The sequence below is a fragment of the Mesocricetus auratus genome, unplaced genomic scaffold (genome assembly GCF_017639785.1).
Source record: "Mesocricetus auratus isolate SY011 unplaced genomic scaffold, BCM_Maur_2.0 Super-Scaffold_100010, whole genome shotgun sequence".
Lineage (NCBI taxonomy): Eukaryota > Metazoa > Chordata > Mammalia > Rodentia > Cricetidae > Mesocricetus > Mesocricetus auratus.
The window spans coordinates 2,937,463-2,953,861 of NW_024429194.1; the positions used below are offsets into that span (position 1 = coordinate 2,937,463).

At 45.0% G+C, this 16,399-nt stretch overlaps 1 protein-coding gene across 5 annotated transcripts in view; it reads right to left on the bottom strand.

The window, feature by feature from the left end:
- Positions 1-16,120, bottom strand: part of Dlgap1 (DLG associated protein 1) — a 796,987-nt gene extending 780,867 nt beyond the window's left edge. For 2 of the 5 annotated variants that reach the window (XM_040752844.1, XM_040752843.1), the window contains exon 1: positions 15,570-16,120. The gene's annotated coding sequence lies outside the window, so the exon portion shown is untranslated. The remainder of the gene's footprint in view (positions 1-15,569) is intronic. The other 3 variants (XM_040752841.1, XM_040752845.1, XM_040752842.1) reach the window with 2 other exon arrangements.
- Positions 16,121-16,399: the final 279 nt, after the last annotated feature.

The following is a 16,399-nucleotide window of genomic DNA, read 5'->3' on the forward strand; positions in this document are numbered from 1 at the left end:
GTAATAAATACTCAGATCCCTGCCCATTTCATTGACTCTCCCATAGCTGTAAGAAGTATGGATCTGTTGTGGTTGCACACGCCTGTCATCTCTGTATTCAGAATGCCGATGCACAGGACGATGGGTTAAAGTAAAGCCAGGGTTACATAAGACCGTGTATCAAAAATAAACAAAATAAAATACCAAGCCGTATGCACTGCATTACTTCCCAATTTACTTCTCGTTACTTTTACTCAAGGCTAAGTTCAAAGAATTCAGACGATGTATTTGTTGAATTGATGAAAGAAGAAAAACGAAAGGACGAAGAAATGAGTCAATAATGGCTATCATCTTCAAGATATGAAGTAATAGGAAAGAAAATTTTAGCAAAAAGTACCTAAGTGTACTACCCACAATTCTCTTGCTCATGAGCAACCCTTGGGATGCTGTGGTTGTGGAAGCAGAAGACAGCTGAGGCAACACCAACACTTTGGTCTGGACACGGTTTTCACTCAGTTCTGGTACTAGACAACGGAAATCACAGACGGACAATTTGAGAGGCCCGAGCATCACCTGGTGACAATCACTGCCAAGCCAGGGTGAGCCATATCACATGGAAGACACTGCTGTGAGTGACCATGGCCGCAGTCAATGGACTTTTTTTCCATAAACGTATGACTTTCGTTGCTGTATTTCTGTTGGGTTTATAGAAGATGTGTCAAAAAGAGTCTGCAAACAGTTATGTTAGAAGCTGCCACCATCCGGAAGCAGAGACTCCGAGAGGAGGAACTACTCAATCTAAAACCCCTCAGCTTTTGTGGCTCCGTGGAAATCATAGGCTAGTTCTCTTGTTTCTGTGAAGAAAAAGATGGGGGCTTTGATTAGGATTGCATTGAATCTGCAAATAAATTTTGGTGAAGTGGCCATTTTACAATAATAAACCTACCAATCCATGAGGATGGGATGCCTTTCTAGTTTCTAGAATAATTATATATCTCATTCTTCAAATGGTTTAAGTTTTCATTGTGTGGGGGAAGGTAGGGAGAATCTGGGAGGAGATGGGGGAAGGAACCATGATCAGAATGTATTGTAGGAAAAAATTATTTGCAATAACAACAAAAAATACCCTACTAAAATTGTTTTCATTGTATTGGCCATTTGATTCCCATGGTTAGGTTTATTCCTAGATATTTTATTGTCTTTGAGGCTACTGGGAATAGAAGTGTATCCATGATCTCTTTCTCTGTATGCTGATTGTTGGGCTACAGACAAGCTATTGATCTGTGCAAGTTAATTCTATATCTTACCACATTGCTCAACTTGTTTGTCATTTGTAAACATTTTCTAGAGAATTCTGGAGATCTCTAATGTTATATGCAAATAGAAATAGCTTGACTTCTTCTTTTCCAATTTGAATGCCTTTAATTTCCTTCTCTTCTGAGATCACAATATTGGAAAGGAGATAGGAGTAGTAAATAGCTCTGGCTCATTCCTGACTTCAGTGAGATTGCTTCAAGATTTCCTCCATGTAGGATGATGTAGCCAATGGGTTTCTTGTATATAACTTCCATTAGGCTGAAGTATGTTCCTCTAGTTCTACATTCTTGATGACTCTTATAATAAAGGCATGTTGCATTTTGTCAAAGGTTTATTTCTGCACCTATTGAAATAATCATTTGATTTTTTTCCCTTTTAAGTGTGTGTGGCTTATTGTACTTAACGACTTGATGTGTTGAACCGTCGCCCTACATCTCAGGGATAAGATCAGCTAGGTCACGGTGTATAGTCTTTTTTGTATATGTCAGTATTTTGTTGAGTATTTCTGAGTCTATGTTCATCACAATTGTCGTTCTGCAGCTTCTTTTTGTTGTTGATGTTTCTTTACCTGATTTGGATATCAGGGTATCCTAGGCTTCATGGAAGGAATTTGGGGAAGCTCCTTCTGTTTGTCAGAATCTTCTCCTCTTCCTGCTCCTCCATCTCCTCCTCCTCCTCCTCCTCCTCCTCCTCCTCCTCCTCCTCCTCCTTTTGCATGTTTGAGAAAGGTTGATTGGCTGTAGATCCTTGATTGTCTGGTAGAATTCTGCTGTGAGTCCATCTGGCTCTGGACTCTCTTTTTTGTTTTGTTTTAAGTTGGAAAGCTTTACTGCTATTTCAATTTCCTCATTAGGTTTGGGTCTGTTAAGTCTGTTGACTTCTTGATTTAATTTTGGTGGTTTGGATGAATTTAGAAACACATCCATTTCTTTTAGGTTTTCCAACTTAATAGAGTGCAAAGTTTTTAAGTATTCCCTTACATTATTCTGAATTGCCCAAAGGACTCGACATTCTGACAACCTACTCCACAGACGCTTGCTCAGCCATGTTCATTGCTGCACTATTCATATTAGTTAGGAAATGGAAACAACATAGATATCCTTCAACCAATGAATGGACAATGAAGATGTAGTACCTATATACTGTGGAATACAATTCAGCTGTAAAGAAAAAAATTAAATTTGTAGGTAAATGGGTATAACTAGAAAAGATCATTCTGAGTGCAATGGCCCAGATCCAGAGACACGAACAATGAATGTGCTCTCTCTCATCTGAGACTCCCAGCTCCAAGTCTTCAGATGTGAGTACACATCCTGGAGTAACTGCAGAAATCAGGGAGGTAAAGGGGGACCATTGTAGGGTCTGGGGTGGGGGATGAATAGAGGATGGAATAGCAAGGAGCAAGCCATCTTAAGGTGACAATGGGAAGAACAGGGAATTTCTAATCAGGGACAGGGAAGGAGATAAAGACAGAAACAAGGAGGAGGGTAATAAAATAACAGTCAGGGCTCTGAAAAGGTCATACAGAATCATACTATCAACTATATGCCTAAAAATGCATACAATATATTTAAGATGGTATGTAAGTGAAAGAAAATTCCCATCTAGGCTGACAATGCCACCTCCAAGAGCCACAGACAATCCAACAAAATCTCAACACCAGGCAAGAGAAGCCCTCTTCTGAGTTGTAGGTCAGAGTCCTCCAACATTTCCCAAAGCCTTGTAGGTGGCTGATAATTGCACCATTTGCTCTACAAAAGAAGAAAGCAGGCCCCTATTGCTGAAGATACAAAGAACTCCAGGCATGGTGTCCAAAGGGCCCTGGGATAGAACTAACCCAACAACTTCCTCTCCCTGAGGACTAGCTTTCATGGACACAGAAGAAACCATGTAACCTTCCAAGGGAGCACCCAACAGTCCTATGTATCCATGGTGCCTATGTAACACAATCATGACCAGCATGATACAATGTCACTGACAGTACAGAGGTGGCACATACACCTCAGTGGTAATTAACAGCTCTCTAATTGGGCTTAAGACCCACTCAACAGGGGCTTACAGAGACTGAACCACAGCCAACCAGAGAACATGGGGTGGGAAGATTAATTAATTAATTAATTAATTACTTTTTTCAAAAGCTCACTCGACAAGAGAGAAATCATGCCTAGAACTGCAAACTTAGCCAAATTCTCCAGGCTAGTGAAATCCTGGAGAGTCTACAAGCACCACCTACTTAACCAGTATAATCCTAGGCCACATTCTAAATATCTGTCCTCATACCCATGGTTAGGTGTTGGCCCCACCCTTCCTTTGGACAGATGGAAACCATTAAGGAAAACCACAAGGGATCGACAATGCAGAATTGTGAAGCATAACCCCAAGGGACATGTCAACAACACAACTCCTGTACCCAAGAGTCAGGGGTCACTGAAGAAGACAGGGGGGTGGAAAGGCTGTAAGTAAGAGCCAGAGGACTGGAAGTTTTCTGTGAGACTGTGACTCCTGGAAATGGCACAAGCTACACCCACAAAGTAGCCACAATCACCATGACTGCCTAAGCATGTGCTGAGTGAGGCCAACAGGCATGCTAGCATGGGTGGCGGAAAGCCAAGCCTACACAAATGGCTGTAAGTGACTAATAAATGCTGAGAGCGGTTGAAATACTCTACCCCAGGAATGAGCAGGCCTACTAGTTATCAGTTACCAATAGTCACTCCTGAAAGCATACATACAACTGACATAATTCAGATTGAGTGGATGGTACTTACATATTTAGGAGTATACTTGTATGTATGTATGTAGGTAGGTAGGTATGTAGGTATGTATGCATGTAACAACAACTAATGAAAAAAGAGACCATGAATTTAAAAGAGAACTAACTACATGGAAGGGTTTTGGAGGAAAGAATGGGAAAGGGAAAATGTTATAATTACATTATAATCTGAAAAAATAATTAAAATGAATAGGCTATTTATGAATAACTATGAATAAGCTTATCAATGCATGATGACAGTTAAACCCATTAGTGCTATAATCATCTGACCTCTACAGAGAACACAAGGCACTCTGTAGATGCCAACATCTCTGCCCTAATAGGATGTCTGGAAGAATAAATGCACAAGAAAAGTCTTTTTTTTTTTTCATTCTATTTTAAATGCAAGCAACAAATATTTAGTGTAAGGGTTACTACAACAGATGATGCCCCAAATAAATATAGCTTCCTAGAATGTTTTCTTTTGCCAGAAATAAAAACAAGTACGTTTTCCCTCTACACAGTCTATGGCAAGTTCTCACTTGGCTTGTTGGATAGTTTGAGTTTGAGCTACAGAGTTCTTTCTCTAAGAAGAGAACCTGAGCTGACTGACTGGGATCATGGGGGTATATGGGGATAGTACACAGTCCTTTCTGGCTGAGCACGGTGCCCTCTACCCATCCAGGAACCATGTCGCAAACAGGACAAGCTCCTCCATAGAAATCAAGGCACAACGGCCCCTTCCTGCCAGATCTCTCCATTCCCCATATCCCAACCCCACCTTAGGAAATACACACTCTAACAGAAGGAATTAAAATTTACACTTTGGGCATTGATCCAGATGTCTTGAACTGTTCTTCTGGGTAAATCTTGCTTAGGGAGGAAGTTACCCCTGATTTGTATTGTCATCTCTTCACATTAGAGGGTCCAATATCAGACACCCTTGGGACCATGGGTGCTGCCCTGAGGATTCAGCACCTACAGTCTGCAAGGCACACACGGGAAACCAACATCCTGACCAAGTACAGAGACAACGATGCTCAGTGATCACTAGCTCTTATTGGACTGCTCGCCAAGTCACTGTCACTGTCACTGGGTAACAAAGGAATGTGAAACAATCAGACCCAGGGGTTTCAGTAGATTTCTAGCAGGAGAGGAAGAGTGTTTCAAAACCAGACCAGCCATTTTTTTTAGTTCTTTACTCAGTACCACGCTGATGCAGAAAGGTGGCTGACTGGTTAGCACCTGTGGAAAAAATACACCACTGGAAACATGGTTTAATTGCTCACCATAGGTTCGGCTTTGAACTAGATACGGGTTGGGTCATCTAATCTTTTCAAATACACTGAAATTGTAAGATTAATGATCCTCATGTTCCAGGTAAGAAATTCACTTGCACAAAGTCATGTAGTTAGTTAAAGGGATTGGCACAGTGAGTCATGTTGTACAGAAAGCTGTGGCATTTTCCAAGGGGAAACACAGAAACAGTGGCTTGTACCAAGAATTGACTGACCCACCTCTAACTAACATCTCAAATTTTACCATTTCAGAAACCCAGGTCTCACTTTTTACTTACTTATAGGCAATACTCAATCATCTTAACTATCACAACCAAATCATAGCTTAGTTACTCCAAACACGCTCACTATTCCAAACCCTAGTACGTTCCAGTAATGTTCCTATTTCCAATAACCCCAGAGTCCAAATTCCCATTCAGCCTATGTCATCTCCAATAACTAATTACCAATCATCAAGGAAGCAGCTGTTACCCACTAAAATCACTGTTAGATAGTAGGCTTAGGCCTATGAGATTTGAAAACACATAAATTAATTTACCATGGAGGGAGGCTAGCATCTAGTGTGGTATTCACATATGTAAGTCATAAAATAAATGATCCAGTTAAATACAAATGGAATTAAGAAGAGAGTTAGCCCTCAGCTAAAAGGGCCATAAAAGTTTCATGTGAGATACAATATTTGCCTGGGCTCTGAAATAAACATTTTAAAAGAAATGTTTGCTCATGGCAAGGCAATCTATATAGAAAAATGGGCAGAAAGAGAGAGAGATACGATCCTAACTCCCCTTGGCATGGTCTGGGCAAAAGAGCTACCATAATTTGTCAAATAGGAAGACTATAAATATATGAATAGCAGAGAACGGCCAATGGCAAAGCCCTAGCCAGCAGGCTGTGCATTGTGGAGAAGTTCAACACAAAGGACTAATTAAGAAGTGGGTGGTGGCGCTCGCCTTTAATCCCAGCACTCGGGAGGCAGAGGCAGGCAGATCACTGGGAGTTCGAGGCCATACTGCACCATCCCAGTGATACATCTGAAGGCATACCATGAACAGTAAGTATATGCTTTGTGCTGGGACAGGTGAGTGAGGAGTAAGAATGAGTGTGTTCTACTGTGCTTCTGGAAGGCTCGTGTAGACTTTAGAAAAATAAACCTTGTGAGGTCTGCTGATGTAAGCCTGTGATCCCAGGAGCTGGTGGTGAGGCTAAGGATGGCCTGGGCTACACTGTGAAACCCTACCTTGTGGGTAGGGGGGGAGAAGGAGGGAGGGAGGGAGGGAGGGAGGGACGGAGGGACGGAGGGAGGGACGGAGGGAGGGACGGAGGAAGGGACGGAGGGGAGAGAAAGGCAAGGAGACCGTTGGGGGCAAGCAACCCTGCTCAGAATCCACTGTACATTCCAGGCATAAAATGAAGTCTTGATGTTTGTCAACAGCAGAATTCATAAAAAAGCCAACAGTCTCACTCTACCTAAAGGAGGGACAAATTAAGAGCAAGGTAATCTATGCATCTTTTTCAAATTTGGGATGTAATCAAAGGCTTCATACAGGAACCACAGAATTTAAAGTCGCAAATAACTCAACATGAAAGTTTAGCTCTAGTAGTTTGCGAGAGGAGAGCTTCTTTACCACTTCAGGCTCAGGAAAGGTTTCCCAAGCTACCTAGAATGAGGAACAGTTAAGACCTACATCTTGAAAAACTTAAAGAGACATGTTACCACAAGACACCATTGAAATGGAAAGGGAAACCATTAACTGAGTGGAGACCACTGAACCTCACCATACTGAGAAAGAAAACATCTGGCATCCAGAATATATTAAAGTCAATGAGTTTAAAGGGACAGCAGTAAGAGAGTAGACATCATTTGTGAAAAACCAAACTCATCACCAAAGCCAAAATGTTAGGAAGAAAGGAAAAACTGGCCAAAAAATTCCTAGCACTCTCCGGGAGCAAACTGATGCCATAATGAGATACCATCTCACATTCACAAGATTAGCAAAACACAAAATGCATCACCAAGTGTCAGCAAAGATGTGGAACAAAAAGACCTCTTATGGATTGTTGGTTGGAATATAAATAGATGCTACCAATTTTGGTAATCAGACATAATCTGCCAAGTGTGCGGGTAAGATGCTGTCCTCCTGAAACTGCTATCCTGAGCAATGCCCCAAGGAGCATCAGTGAAGAGCATCAGAAGGCTAAAAAGCAGCCTTGTTTGGAAACAGCGTAAACTCACATCAAGAAAAGATTAGCATATGAGTCAAGATGCAGCCATAGACTGGAACATTACGGAGCAGTAAAAACACACAAATTGAGTCTATACTTAACACATTTCTGGTCAATAAGAGAAGTCTTAGGAAACCAAAGAGCTTGACACTATCTTTATAGAGTCTAAAGCCCAGACTGTATTGTTTGGAGGTCTATCTGTACACAGCAAAGCATACGAGACACAAGGGGATGGTAAGCACCCTATGATGGGAGATATATTTGGAAAATATCAGCAGTAAATGGACTGTTTCATAACCTGGGTGGTAGGCATAAGGCATGTATTACAATGTTAATTAATTTTTTGGTGACACCAAAATGTTTAATTATAATTTTAGTAATATGGAACTCAAAATGACTAGAAAAGAAAAATATCTTCTCACATACCTATCTCCCTAGATCCATCATTCAAAAACTCTTCCTAAGCTACTGGCCTAGCACTGGGAGATGACCTGTCTACTTTCAAGTGACCTGCCTTCCAATCCAAGCTCTGTCTATCTGGTATCCTTGAGTGGCTCCTAGAAAGTCTAAACACTCCTATACAAGTAGTTCTCCAACAGCCATGTCACCATCCTCCAGAATCAAACTCATCAGCACAAGGATCAAATTTCCCCAGACCAGGAACAGGTACCACCCTGTCTCTGTAGACATCTTCCCAAGTCTGTAACTCATACTTCCTTTGACTTGACTCTTACAAATCCATGAGGCATCTGCTTAAGGTTTCCTTCCTTAGGAAGTGCACCCCAAAATGCTTTGATTCTCTGATAAGTCCTACACATTGATGTTTAAAATAAATACAACCAATATGATTGAACAGTTGGCTTTATCCCATAACCCAACACATTATTGCTCACTATTCCCTACATCATTCTGTTTGTTTTTTGCGACAGGTTCTTACTGTATAGCCCAGGTTAGCCTGAAACTCACTGTGTGGCCAAGACTGACCTTGAACTCACAGCACCTTCCCACTTAGCCTCCCTATATTTTCCAAGTTTTAATCTCATCCTCTCTGTTGCATTTTATGCTGTGGGCAGATCTGAAGTATGCCTTACACTTCTGCACTCGTAAGCATCCAAGAGATACCACACTTTTTTTTAATTTACTCATTGCTAGGCATAATACATAATTTCCAAATATCTGAGAGCTATTGTGGGAACCCTGGAGGACTGTAACCATCAAAATAAACTACCTTAAACCACTGACGTGTACATGTATATTTAGCTGCCTGGGTTGATAAGATTGGTTCACACCAACACAGGTCATGCCCACACTGACCCTCATCGTTCCTTACGGAACACTCAAGGCTGCACTGTGGCCCTGACATCTACGAAACAGTCTGCAGCCGGTATGCCAGCACCCCACGGCTTTCAAATATCCCAGAAGTAGAGGCTGGGGAGGAACAAACGCATATGTCTGATTTTTTAAAAGACTTTAAAACTGTTTATTGGAGAAATATTTTGAAGGCTACACTCCCACTGAGTTTGAGGAGTTAGATCCAAGTATTATCCACAGAGAGAGCATCACAGTTCATAGAATTCGGTCTTAAGAAAAGTCAGCTGAAGCACATTTGTCTCTCTCTTCTACGATATCATTCAGCCTTTCAGTCCCTGGGCTAGTTTGTTTTCCGTTGCTGTGACCAAACACTACCAGGAAAAAAAAACCATCTTAGGGAAGAAGGAGTCTGTCTGTCTGTCTTACAGTTCTAGGTCATATTCCATCACTGAGGGAAGTCAGGGTAGGAACTCAGGTAGGAACCTGGAGGCAGGAACTGAGACAGAGACCATACAGGGACACTTCTTTCCAGACTTGCTTCTCAGCTCACATTCAACTACAATTCTGACGCCTCCCAAAAACAGCTGCCCAGCAGTGATACCACCCATAGTGAGCTGAGGCCAGGCCAATAACCAAGGAAATGCCACCAAGATTTGCCTGGAGGACCACCGGATGGAGGCACTTCCCCAACTGAGGCAGCCTCCTCTCTGGTGACTCTAGTTGGTGTCATCTTGCCGTAAGACTATCCAGAGCACACACACTCCCCAATGAACTCTTGCTTCCTTCCAGACACAAACCTTATACTAGCCACTGTCTCTGTTGTGTCTTCAGTTTCTGGTCCTCAGGAGGAGGCTGGCAGGAACAGAAACAAACGAAAAAAAATCACAGATTAAAATGGGGCACAGGTGTACCAGGTTCTCCAAGGTGTGTGTGCGGCAGGAAAGGAGATTTGAAAGGTTAGGCCAAAAGAAATGAAGCCGGTAAGATTTTAATAAGCTCGTTGTGCATAAGGAGGAAGGAAGAGAAATGGGAGTTTTTATTAGATCTAGAATCTTACCCTTTTCATAAAAGGACTGCAGGCCCCTGGCTAGAAAATATAGCATTACTATGACATTTTGGCCACTCTGGGATCATCTGTCTCTCAAAGGTATTATTATCTAAGTAAGCCTAGGCCTACACAAATGCAGAAACTGATCTTGCAAGGACAGCCATGCAAAAGCAATGGAAAGCTACCTTCGTAGTTATGGACTCTACACAGCTGGAACACGGTTCTGCATCCCACTCACTCATTCATTCACACAGCTGGTATGAAGAAACTGACCGATTACCAGGTGCACTGCGATGAGCATGATGTATTTAGCTCTTGAGGTCACATAGAGCACAGTGTTCTGTGGGGAAGGTTGGCATCCAATCGCACCATCGCCAGGTAACGCATCCTTAATAACTGTAAAAGGACCGTCAAGAGACTGCAAAGCCAAAGCTGTCAAACGGCATCCAGTTGGAGAGCTTCACTAATTAAACGCCTCTTCTGTTGAGGTGTAAGAAAGAAGAAGCCAATGTCCTGGAAAGAGGGGGAAAAGACTCCTCATCACAGTTCCCACCAGCTACAGGATCGAGCGAGCCCCCTCTGAGTTGCCCAGGCAAGAGTTCGCACAGTAGAGTTCCAAACAGGGCAGCTGCCCTGCACGATTAAAGAGAGAAGCACATCATGGCTTGGAGAAATGAGAAGCTTGCCTTCCTGCATTCTGGGTTAATGTATGAAGGGAAACAGCATGGAGGAGACGAGTGTGCCCTGCTTTCTTCCTAGATCATAACGTGATGAATCCCATCAAAGAAGGGTTGTCTTCAGAGTCCAAGCCAAGATCAACACGCCATTTTTCCTCGCAAAACTGCAGCATGTGTTTTTACAAAGAAATCTAGGTGGGATCTAGCAGGGAAATTATCTAGTCCTGAAATAGACTTCACACTGAGTTTCCACTGAAATTGAAACCAAGACAGAAAAGGATCTCCAGGGAAAGGGCAATAATCCTGAGGTTAGAGTGGGGTTAATACCAATCCGCCTACCACGTACTCAAAAGCACTTGCCGGAGGTAGAGCTAACAGGGAAGTTACTCTAGCAGATGTTTTTCAAATTAGCTGAAACCATGCCACGGAGTAAGGCAGCAGAGTTGGAAACGTGCCCGGGGAGACCTCCTCACAAGCCGCCCAAGGGAGCCCTTTAAATGTCTCTGAATGGTCTCGGTGCAGAGCTTCTGAGTCAAGGCCAGGGAGACAAGGCAAGCATACTACAGCCCCTCCTTTTCCAATCGCCTATCCATGGCTTCCACACGCTCATCGTGTGCGCTGTTAAATGCTAAGGAAACCTGGCAAGGTTGGGCAGCTCCAAATGACACACACTTCATAGCTTGGCTTTGCATGGTTGCTTACGGATCTGACAAGAAACACTGGGAGAAGACAGACAAATTGTCAGTGACAACAGATGCAAGTTATAAGCGAATGTGAAAATAAATGGTTTCATTTCCGGCAAATTCTAGGAAGAGGGAGGAGGGGCGGGCTTACATTTTGCTTGTGTATTCAGGGCACTGCTATCTAGTCGGCAACCAAAAGCAAACTATGCAGTCACATCCCAGCCATACTGGCTTATATCATAACTAGGTATCCAGACAGAGAGTCCTGTGTGTGCCAGTTTTCCTAACTGGGCTATCACTTGTTTCCCAGTAGTTAGTTACTTCTCTAAGGAGGAGGAGACAGCAAACATCCATCAGTGAAATCTTAAGGCACTGAAGTATGAAAACACCCACTCTGCCCTACTGTCTATCAGAATGAAGGCTGGGAGATTACTGAGTCAGCATTTCTGTGCAAGACCAGCTTCTCAGCAATCCCGGTAAGGAGCAGTGGGTCTCAAAGGAAGGCCACTCATTATTCAAACTGCCTGACCTACCCATCCATTTCCTTGTGTTCCTCTTCTTCTTAATCCCATCTGCTGTGTGAGCTTGCACGCTGCACAGTTGCAGAGAAGGGAGCCATGAATACAGATTATAGAACTAAGTGGATATGGGTTGAAGAAGAAAAGGTTCTGGCATCTTGCATTCCATGCGCCCCAACCCTCCGTGGTTGTTTAAATTAAAGGGGGTGTTAGAGGGCTACTTATAAACCTACTTTGGGGACAGAATGTTTCAGGTCTTCCTAGTAACAAGTCTTGGATGACTCCTGATTTGAGACCAAATCTAGGGAATGTAACCTTCACCAGCACTGAAAAATAATCAGGCTGCAGAGGCCCATGACTTAAAAACCATGAAGGATGTCTTGAGGGGCACTATAATGATTCTTTTCTTGGAAAACAGAGAACTGAGAGCACTTAGGGTGTTCTAGGAATAAAAGGCAGCTCAAGACATGGGGTGTTTTTCAATCCCCAGGGTTCTCAGCAGCATGAATTTTTTTCTACAATGCTAGCAAAAGACCTTCTCATGATAACCATCATCTAATTTTAGAAAGATTCATACTTTTAACTTTGGATGTGTGTGCACTTTGGTGCACATACCCAGAAGTCCAGAAGAGGGCATTGAAGTCCACGGATCTCAAGTTAGAGACAATTGTGGGCCACCCGAAGTGGGTGCTGGGAACTAACTATAGTCTTTTGCAAGAGCTGTACGTGCTCTTACCCTAATATTTTTAAATAGACAACAGACCAACATAATATAATAGGTATGAATTGTAATTATGGGAGGTCAGTATTGGGTTTCCTGAGATCTTAATTAGCCTTCTCGTAATATGAATCTTAAGGGAAAACCAACCTATCAATGCTAAGAGAGAAAAAGATATAAAAGAATTCACGGCAAAAGTAAAGTTTCTAAGGTAACGGAATCTTCATGTAGTCCTCCAGTTGGAAGCCTCCTAATGGAAACTAGTCCCTTCCCTTCTGATAAAGGATAAAACACTTGATGAGGATGACCACTAAAGTAACACAATATGAGTTTGAGTTGACTGAACAAATTTCACTATAGAAATGCCCGGTGGGTAGCATCTTAGCATCATGCAGAACGAAAGCAGTGAGCTCTATTTCCACAAGGGTTTCCTGAAAAAAAAATATTATGGTGCATGTCTATACCAAGGTGCTGCTTTGCTGTCCCTGGGTCAAACAAGCTCCCCCCATCTCTGTGGTGTTAATTGTATATGAAATATCAGTCTTGGAGGCTACTTGGAACAAAGGTAAGCACTTGACAGATCCAAGCGCATTCAGCTTCTGTCCATAAGTCTCCATTCGGTAAGAAATTTGAAAGGGCAGAGTCTGGAAAGCAGAACGTGGAGGTGTGTGGTATTTCTCTGCATAATATTTTGAGGTCCTCTTTCCATCTGCTTTGAATAATTTGCTCACGTGATTCGCCGTGTTTTCAGTCTTGCTGGAATGAAATGAATCTAGAGGGAGAAATTAGTGGTGCTGAACCATCAAAGCTTATTGGGCATGTCATTCCCTCTCAGTACACGGGCTTGCACATAATTTGAAAAGTTTTGTCAGAAAAGTACTTCATGACCTTTTAAAAACATCTGTTAACTAGTTCACTTTGCCAACATGTATGTGGCCTGTGTTCATTCTTTTTGGGAAAATTCGTAGAAATATACAATATATGTTAGTCATACAAACCCCCCACTCCCTCCCTATGTTGTCTATATCTTTTTTAACAGCAAATCTTAGAGTAACAGAGAAAGAGGTGCAGATGTAGGGTTTTTTTAAAGTTAGCTTACATTTGCAAATGTCTTTTCACACAAAGTTACATTTTCTCTTAATCTAGTCACTGAGCTTAAAAGGATTCCATGGAACTATAGACCTATAACTTGGGGTAAATATCTTACAGTAGCCGTCCCAACAACTTTGAGCTGAACCATCAAATCCAAATAAAATGAAGAAGCCAGCTGTGGACGCCAGATTTCTATCAGCTTCCTTTCATTCCAAAGTTTGGATTTTTTTGTGTTTTTGGTTTTGTTTTTTGTTTTTTGTTTTTTTCTGAGCCCAAAGGTAGCTTTTAAATTCTAGCACTTATTCGGAACATGCCATACATTTTTTTAATGTACTGAATGTCCTTTAAAACGACAAGAGCAAAGACAGCTCTCCTCTGGTATTGTATAAACAGTTGCGCCCCTCCTAGCCTACATCTAACCCTGAAAAAACAGTATTGTCATCTCCACAGAATTTTGCTGCCTGAAACTGAAATTGTGATATAAATAACTGTTTTAAAAGCTGCCTGTTAACAGTACCGCCTTTTGTGATTTAAAACAAACGGAAACAGACAAACAAAAAACTGAGGTGTGGGTGTGGGGGGCTGAGGGGGGGCTTCAGGATGTTTGCCTTTGGCCCTAAATTCCATTCCTGAGTTCTAAATTCTAAGCGTTCCCTCCTCGCTGCTAGTGGCCATTCCTGAGGACAGTCTGTAACTGTGACTTTTTATTATCCATCTTGTAATTCTGTCGTAACTTCGCTTGCTAGGCCAGGAGGCGTAATGGATCCGCAGCCTCAGTTTCTCCACCTCTCCCTCTAGGCCCCCCAAGAGGAGTGAAGAGTCCTCTCCCTCTAGAACCCACAAGAGAGCTGATCCTCCTAGCTTCGCCACCTGCAACCCCTTCCCATCTACATGCCCTCCCCAGCTCAGACAGAAAATTCCGCAGCGCTCCAGGCCAGGCAAGGGGTGAGCAGGCATCCTGGGTCAGCGAGGCGCCCGCCTTGCACCCGTGCTCAGTGTCTCTAGAGCGGGCACTCGGGCTGCTACCGCCCCTTCCCACGACCTCGGGGACAGCCTGAAGACGGGCATCGCTTGCCTCCAGCGGGTCCTGAATACAAGGTCTTCATCGCCACGCGGAACCATAAAGGTCCCTCCCCGCAGCTGCAGCCGCCCCTCCATGAAAGTGCAATTTGTTATCTGGCCCAGCCTGGAGCAAGGAGAGATGCTCATTCCCCCGGTCCTTTGAATACAGGCTCTGACCGCCTGCCACGGGGTTCGCGGGCAGTTGGCCTCAGCGACTCTCCGGAGACACCCCCTGGGACCCTGTCCTCTGTGCGTTTCTCTCTGTGCCACAGTCTTTGTGTCTCTCTTTCTGTCTTTTTTCCCCCTCTCTACCACACGTGGGGAAGGGGGTCGCTCTTCACAACCAACGCCAAAAAATGTCACACAAAAAAGAGTGCAACAACTTGCTCTTGCAAAGGACTCTGGAGCTCACGGTGAAGTCTCCTGCAGTGAGCAACTGGCCCCCGCCTGCAAGATGCTGAACCGGGTGTGAATTTGGCTGGAGACCTTAGAAAAAACATAGGACGCGGGTTCTTGTCCCCTTCCCTCCCCCTCCGGGGACCCTGTCTCAGTTAAATAAAAAAAAAAAAATCTGTCCCTTCTCGGACACCCCGGGGAGCTTTGGGGAACCTAAGCCTGGAGAAGGGGACGCTAGCCCCGGGGAACTCGAGGTCACCACTGGGACCAGACGTGCCCCCTGGGCAGGAGTCGGGGAATTAAGCGGTCCAGCCAATGACCAGCAGGGGCAGCCCGCAGTCCCTAGGATGCGAGGGCAACCACGACCTCGCAGCGGGTGGTGAGCCAGAGCCACCCAGCGCGCCACTGCCGGCGCCACCAGCGCCACCGCCGACACCGCCACCACCGCTGCCGCCGCCGCGCTCGCCCCAGCCCCGCTGTGCAGCCTGGCTTTACCTTGCCGCTGCCCGCAGTCCGGAACTCGCTGGTGGCGTCTGTCCGTCTGCCTGTCCGTCGCACGAGCCTCGGAGCAAGGGCAGGAACAGTGGCCCCCCTGGCCGGGGATGCCTCTCAGCGAGGGTTTGGGAAGGAGCCTACTCCGTGGTGGATGCGGCCGCTCGCACCACCGGTCCTGCAGCTCCCCGCCAGTGGAAGGTGTCTGCGAGGCCGCGTCCTCGCGATTGCGGCGCCCGGAGCGCAAGGCTCGCCTCTGGCGCGGAGGCTGAGCGCAGGGAAGCAGCAGCAGCAGCGGGCAGGGGCTGCTAGGCTGGGCTGGTCACCCGCCCCTGGGTGCATGTTAATACAGCGGGGAGGAGGAGGAGTCCCGCGCTTCCTCCGCCCAACCACCGGAGCAGGCGGGCGGGCCGGCGGGCGGCGGCCACGGCCCTAAGCCAGGCGCTCGCACCCGCCCCAGCTACTACGGAGTGGCCACTGGCCTTGGCCCTGGCCCAGGCACGTGCGTCCCGGGCCGCGGGGAGGCGCCGGCGGCTCCCGAAGGGTGCGCGCTTGCCGGCTCAGCCTCCCGAGGCAAGTGCGTCCGCTCCTTCCCCGGGAACGGACTCCAGCATCTCCTCCAGGAGCCCAGAGGCGGCCACCCGCTAGTGGGCGTGACCTATCCATACCCTTGCGCAGCGTCTAGGAGTGGGGGGGGAGGGGGAGTAAACTTCCGCTCCTTTCTGCCCAGTGCTGGCTCCTTACTCAGCCATTCGAAGTAGAGACAGCAGAACACAGTACAAGGTCGGTCCATCCCCCCCGAGACCCTGTCTTTGGGCAAAGGGTGGTTAGAA